Here is an 8,083-nt window from a genome sequence, read left to right on the forward strand (position 1 = left end):
TCATCCAAACGACATTAAGAAAATAGATGATATGTTTTTATACCACCAAAACCAAGAAAAAAATCAATGTAAGATTTTCAGTGATGTGCTTATATCCTGAGCTGTCAAGCATATCAGGCATAGATTTATTATAGTACTTCATCATAACTCTATTTTGAAGTTCTGAAATTCTTATTGCTTGTACATTTTCTTGTTGTACTTATTTCTAACCTAACTTTTCAGTAGCCTTTGTATGTATGTGTTTATTTAATTAAAATATGTGTCATCCTGAAAAGACAAGCTTCAACCTTGATACCGTCTGGAGCAGGGCTGGGCAACTTCGGTCCTGGAGGGCCAATGTCCTGCAAAGTTTAGCTCCAACCCTAATCAAACACACCTGCCTATAGCTTTCTAGTGATCTTGAAGTAGAGGTGGACAGTAACAAAGTACATTTTCTTGAGTACTGTACTTAAGTGCACTGTGTGAGTATCTGTACTTGAGTGTTATTTTTTCACTTGTACTCAGTTGTTTGTATTAACTCTCTTATTTCATTTTTGTAAGTTAACATTCTAAAAGCTCTACTGCAAAGATACTACAAGCTAGTGAGTGTATTCAGTAGGCGTAAGGTAGTGTAAGTTGTTTCAGAAGCATAAGGTAATGCAAGTATTATATACAACAGTAATAAAACAATATGTTGACATAAAAAAGGAAATTTAGTTTTGTTATTTAAGTACTTTTAAATGCAAGTACTTCTGTACTCTTATTTAAGTACAACTTTCGCTTGTAATGGAGTAATATTTGACCAGCAGTGTCTGTACTTTCACTCAAGCAATGGTAGCCTTTGTATGTACAAAGGCTTGTTTTTGTTTTTACCTCTTGTTTGTAAAGTCATGTAGTCTTGGATAAAAGTGTCTGCTTAATGAATAAATGTAAATGTAAATGTCTACACCCACAAACCTTGTATGCTTAAAGCTTTACCTGATTGAATTATGTTTTTATACCTCATTTTTAGCTGCTGACACATTCTTTATTTTGTTTATTTTTTTTCTTCTTTTTTTGTACCTCTGATGTTTGGGAGTATCTGTACTTTACTTGAGTTTTTATTTTTCAGTCAACTTTTACTTTTACTCCACTACATTTCCCTAAAGCATATTCATTATTTGATGCTTCTGTATGCTCATATAATTTCATATAATTAACTTAATCTATATCACACAAAGTGAACCGTTTTTCTGCAGATATCAGCATGATAACACATTTAATGATCATTTTATACAAGTTCAGTAAAGCAATAAATAAGTGACTCACATTTTAGACATAATAATCAATTTTGCCAATGAAAATAGTTCCAAACAAACATCACAGCACTGTTTGTGTCTCTGAGCAACGGACAGTGTTTACTTATTGAATCATTCAGCTTTTTAACGAATCGGTTGATGAACATGATTCAGTGATTCACTCATTAACACAGATTTCAAATGATTTGTTCCTGAATGAATTAGCTGTTTGAATTAATCGATTGAATCTCAATAACTTATTCATAAACAGTCACTTGATGCCACCTACTGGTGGTTTTGATTTCACATTTTGACTTTTTTTCATGTCTTAAATTATTTCAAATATCAGTATTCAAAGTTTTATGTTAAAAAGAAAACATTAGACCTATTATTCGTCTATAACTGCAGTTCAAATGCATCCATGTCCTCTCTGAGATACATTAAACTGTGTAAATACTATCTAAATGCTATTTTACATGCAGATTTCAGAAATGTTTTTCTATGTTTGAATGAAAGACACTAAAAACCGAATGAAGTGCTTCTTATTCTTATACAAAAATACAAAATGGAAGAAAGTGTTAAAGCTGAACACAATCTTGCTTCTCAAGCACTGTATGAACATTTTATATATATTTATTTGCTTTTTTTCCATTTTGCATTTACTTGTACTTTTACTTTCAATACTTAAGTACATGTAACATAATAAAAAACGAATGAAATAATTTTTGCACTTAAGTACAATAAAAATCACATACTTTAAGACTTTACTCAAGTAATATTCTAAACGGTGACTTCAACTTTTACCAAAATCATTTTCTGGTAGGATATCTGTACTTTCTTGTACTTGCTGCCCTACTTGTTCCCCTTGTGTTTCTTTGCTGCTGCTTGGCTTTGTCCATCTGAGCTGTGCTTGAGTTTTTTTTGTCTCCAGGCCTGGTTCTGTTGGATTTGCCTACTGGATCTCTCTCCTGCCTCTGGCCCTTCTATCCTGCTTGTCTCCTGGATATTTCTGTTTGCAGTCACATTAGTCTGGTGTACTTCCCTCTTATTCTCTTGTACTGCTCTGTTTAACATAACAAACATATTTACACTGTGTTTGGAGTTTAAAAATGCTCCCTTACACACTATAGGCGAATATCCAGTGATATGGATCACTGGGTCAGGCGGGCACCGGATGAGGCTTGAGATCACGCGCATGAAATGACTGTTTTTTCAGGTCAGAAAAAAGAAGTGAAAGCAATGTTCAGAGTTGATGCTTCTGCATTTAAACAGCCAGAATCAGTTGTGTATGGATTATCAAGATGTTTTATAGGAACCTTTATAAAAGCCATTATTTTACATGTAGCAACTTCATAGAAAGTTGGTGGTTTTTGTGAATCTGTGTGTAAATAAGGTGAGCGACATCCACATTCGTATTTCCTCTAAAGAATGTATATTTTTATATATTCTAATATTTTCTTTTGGAAGCAAATGAACAAGATTTAATTTCTGTTTCTTGTTCTCTGTGGTTTATTTTATCATTTGTTAACACACGACTAACATTGTGTATCTGAGTGAACGCCACATCTCATGATCCTGTTTCTCTCAGGATCCGTTCAGCTGAATTATTGTGTTTGTTTGTCATTTCCATTCAGAGTCAGTGCTGGAGATTAGATTATGTTTCATCATGGATGACACACAAACATCCACAGATGAAGATTTTTCTCCAGGATGCAGGTACTTAATATATTAATATATGAATAAACACTGGATTAAATCACCTTGAATGATGGTAGATGGGAGTCTCCATTGTGTTTTGGTGTCTGGGGGGGGGGGGGTTAAATTAAGATGATTTTATAAAAAAAAAAAAAGCCTCCTCTTGGAGTGTTTTTGATGAAAATGCTTTACAAGAAAATCATTATCATCATAAAGAAGTAAATCTGTTTTGTTATAGTTCATTTCAGCAGAAGCGATCAGAACCAGAGCCCAGCTGTGTGTCTATGAGGAGTGATGTGTCTATGGATCCTCCAATAAAGTTTAAAAGTGGAGATACAAAGACTGACCTCAGGTACATTTTTATATATTATTATTATTATTATTATTATTATTATTATTATAGCATGACATTTTATATCATCAAAATAGTGTATACATTATTTTCTACAATATATTCTTGTACATTGCTAAAAGACATTTTTTACCTTTATTTGATATTTTAACATATATAGTGTTACACAGAGATTTGTGAAATCACTCAGTTCTTAACATATTTTGTAATAAAATAGTGTTAATGAAATGGTCCTTAAGTGTTTTTTAAAGTAATTGTTTAAATAATATATGAAGATGAACTTTGTTGGATCATAATTCAAATCATTAACTTTAATCTCTCTCTGTTATAGCGCAGTTCAGCAGAAGAGATCAGAAGCAGAGTCCAGCTGTGTGTGTATGAGAAGTGAGGAGTCTATGGGTTGTATAATACATTTTAAGAGTGCAGATACTAAAACTAATCTCAGGTATACTATTTCTATAAAATATTATTTGGTTGTGATACAGAACTAAGACATTGTGCTCATTGGCTTATTTATTAATGCAGTATTTTAATTTTACAGACATGAAGTCCTTAACAGGTTTAGATCAAATCTGATGAAGAAGTTTGGCCGTCTGTATGAGGGAACAGCGATGCAGGGAAAACCAACACTCCTGAATGAGATCTACACAGAGCTCTACATCACAGAGAGTGAGAGTGGAGAGATCAGTAAAGAGCATGAGGTGAGACAGATTGAGACACAATCCAGGAGAACAGCAACAGAGGACACAGCCATCAAATGCAATGACATCTTTAGACCTTTACCTGGACAAGACAAAGCCATCAGAACTGTGCTGACAAAGGGAGTCGCTGGTATTGGAAAAACTGTCTCTGTGCAGAAGTTCATCCTGGACTGGGCTGAAGGGAAAGAGAATCAGGACATCCAGCTCATATTTCCACTTCCTTTCAGAGAAATCAACTTGATGAAGGACAAAACACTCAGTCTTTCAGAACTTCTTCATGTCTTTTCCCCTGAAACTAAAGACATGGAAATATCCAGTGATGAATATAAAGTGTTGTTCATCTTTGATGGTCTGGATGAGTGTCGTCTGTCTCTGGACTTTAAGAGGAAAGTGAAACTGTGTAATATATCTGAATCAGCCTCAGTGGATGTGCTGCTGATGAACCTCATTGTGGGGAATCTGCTTCCCTCTGCTCGCTCTCATCTGGATCACCTCCAGACCAGCAGCAGCTGATCTCATCCCCACTGAGTGTGTCCATCGAGTGACAGAGGTACGAGGATTCAATGAGCCACAGAAGGAGGAATACTTCAGGAAGAGAATCAGTGATCAGAGTCTGGCCAACAGGATCATCTCACACCTGAAGTCATCCAGGAGCCTCTACATCATGTGCCACATCCCAGCGTTCTGCTGGATCTCAGCTGCTGTTCTAGAGATGATGTTGAGTCCAGCAGAGAATGAAGATATTCCCAAGACTCTCACTCAAATGTACACACACTTCCTGATCCTTCAGACCAACATCAAACATGAGAAGGACTATGAGAAGAAGGTGACAGATGAAGACATGATCCTCAAACTGGGGAAACTGGCTTTTCAGCAGCTTGTGAAAGGCAACCTGATCTTCTATGAGGAAGACCTGAGAGAGTGTGGTATTGATGAGACAGAAGCATCAGTGTACTCAGGATTGTGCACTCAGATCTTCAGAGAGGAGTTTGGCTTGTATCAGGGGAGTGTCTTCTGCTTTGTTCATCTTAGCATTCAGGAACATCTAGCAGCTCTATATGTGCACCTCTCTTGTACAAATAACAACATAAATGTCTTTGAGCCAGTCACCAAACAGAGTTTACAGTCTAAAGTAAAGGAGTGGTTTCAACCCAATACATCAAAACATGTTTCATTTTCTGAGCTGCATCAGAGAGCTGTGGATGAGGCTCTACGGAGTAAAAATGGACATCTGGATCTTTTTCTGCGGTTCCTTCTGGGTTTGTCAGTAGATTCTCATCAGATTCTCCTACAACAAATAATGACACTGAAAAGATCTAACAGCAATGAGAAAACAGTTGAGTACATCAGGAAGAAGATCAGGATCATTGACTCTCCAGAGAAATCCATTAATCTGTTCCACTGTTTGAATGAACTGGGTGATCATTCACTAGTGGAGGAAATACAACAGTATCTGAAATCTGGCAGAATAAAGGAAGCCAAACTGTCTTCATCTCAGTGGTCAGCTGTAACTTTTCTGCTCTTGACATCAGAAGAGGAACTGAATGAGTTTCATCTTGATAAATTTGTTAAAGGAAAGAATGAGCCTGAAAATATGACAGTTCTTCAGCAGCTGCTGCCTGTGATTAAAGAATCCAGATCAGTTCAGTAAGTATCACTCGGAACAATCACTTCGTTATTAAAACATTAAAAAGATCACATTTTAAAGCCCATAAATTTAGAGTTGGAGAATTTGCAAATGAATATATTGTTTTGGTTTGTCAATAATTTGATTTCTACAAGAACAAGTAATTGTTCTCTACAGTTTGAGTGATTGTGGTGTCACAGATGAAGGTTGTGCTGCTCTAGCTTCAGCTCTGAGATCAAACCCCTCACACATGAGACAACTAAATCTGTCTGGAAATGAACTAGGAGATTTTGGAGTTAAACTGCTGTCTGCTGGACTGGAGGATCCACACTGTAACCTGGAGAAACTGTGGTAAGATCATATTTGACTCTCACACATGAAACAAAATGTAAAGTGTGTGTTACGACCCGCTCGTTTGAAGCCAAAACATAAAAGAGGGATCAAACAACAAAATATAATCAGTACAGATTTTTTTTAAGTAAACAAATACAACAGTCAATAAAAATTCTGAGGTAATATTATTTATCCTGCTTGAATGAAACTTTAGATGATTTCTGATCATGTTTGGTGCTCTGTGACATTTTGGATCTCAATCCAATGATCCATCAAACATGCTGATTTGTGTAAAGTTTGCATTTTATTTTTAATAATAGATTCACTGCTAAACTGATCTGAGAGAGTGAAGTGTGTCATTGTTTTCTACAGGTTGGTTGATTGTGGCGTCACAGATGAAGGTTGTGCTGCTCTGGCTTCAGCTCTGACATCAAACACCTCAGATCTGAGACAACTTGATCTTTGTAAACTGGAAAAACTGTGGTAAGATCATATTTGACTCTCACACATGAAACACAATGTACAGTATGTTTGAAATGTTCAGTCTCTTTCTGCTGCTGTGAGTTCAGCTAATTGAGCTGTAAATTAATTGAATACATGAGTTGCTCCTCAGTTACATGACACTCCTAAATTTATGAAGGTAAAAGAGTTGCAAAATTTGGGAGCTAACTGATTTAAATTTGAGAACTTGTCACTTGTCATATTTGTTGAAAGTTAAAATTTGCACTCATTCCTGATGAGAAAAGCTGAATCTTTCAATGTATACACACAGACAATAAACTGTCTTTATACAATAGTTATTTCTGGTCCTCAAATTTGATTGGCTGTGAAGGCTTCCCACCCAAGATATGTTCACCCAGTATCACACAGGAACCTATTAGAGCGCTGCCTTTGTACTTTTGACTGAATTGCCTAACCCTTTTATGAGGGCTGCTGCTGCTGCTGTTGTTGTTTAATAAATATTATTGTTAAATATAAATGTTATATATATATATATATATATATATATATATATATATATATATATATATATATATATATATATATATATATAAGCAGTAGTAATTAATAGTATTTGGTATTGAGAAAGGTGTGCAGGGCTTGCAAAATTTCAAAACCATTGGTAGCCCTTCAGGCACTCTTCAGATTTCTGGTAAGAAAAGCTCTTTTTTTAAAATACAGTTATTGGATAGGAGTCGAAATGTCAGTCATCATTTCACTATTTACAGGGTATTTAAAAAGGTTTTAAGACCTACACACAAAAAAAAATGAAAACCATATGAGTTGTGCAGAGCTATGCTAACATTAAACATTAAAATGGCAAAATCAAATATTAATTATTTTATTAATTTAAAACATATACAGGTATGTGCCAAAAAATCTTGAATATCGAAGGAAAGTCCATTTATTTCAATAATTTGTTTCAAATAGTGAAACTTGTATGTTATATTAGTTCAGTACACACAAAGTGAAATATTTCAAGTCTTTATTTGCTTAAATTTTGTTGATTATGGATTAAAGACAAAAAAATCCAATATTTCACAAAATTAGAATATTTCATGTGACCAATAAAAAAGGATATTAAACACATGTTGGCCTTCTAAAAGGTGTGATAATTTACTGTATTATATCCTCAGTACTTTGTTGGGCCTCCTTTTGCACTAATTGAGCATGGCGTGGCATGGAGGCGATCAGCCTTTGACACAGTTGAGGTGTTATGATTTTGACAATACCCCATAGATTTTCAATGGGGTTTAAGTCAGGCGAGTTTGCTGGTCATTCAAGTACAGTTTTTCCATGGCTAATAAACCAGGTACTGGTAGTTTTGGCTTTGTGGGCAGGTGCCAAATCCTGCTGGAAAATTAAATCATCTCCAAAAAGCTTGTCGGCAGCAGGAAGCATGAAGTGCTCTAAAATGTCCTTTTAGACAGCTGCGTTGACTGTGGACTTGATAAAAGACAATGGACTCACACCAGCAGATGACATGGCTCCCCAAACCATCACTGACTGTGGAAACTTCACACTGGACTTCGTGCAGCTTGACTTTTGTGCCTCTCCAGTCTTCCTTCATAATCTTGGACTTGATTTCCAAATTAAATGCAAAATTTGCTTTCATCTG

At 35.4% G+C, this 8,083-nt stretch overlaps 1 pseudogene; it reads left to right on the top strand.

The window, feature by feature from the left end:
• The first annotated feature begins 2,922 nt into the window (after nucleotides 1–2,922).
• LOC141340246 (NACHT, LRR and PYD domains-containing protein 3-like) overlaps nucleotides 2,923–8,083 on the top strand; it is a 10,138-nt pseudogene continuing 4,977 nt past the window's right edge.

Source organism: Garra rufa, chromosome 8 (assembly GCF_049309525.1).
Source record: "Garra rufa chromosome 8, GarRuf1.0, whole genome shotgun sequence".
Taxonomy (NCBI): domain Eukaryota; kingdom Metazoa; phylum Chordata; class Actinopteri; order Cypriniformes; family Cyprinidae; genus Garra; species Garra rufa.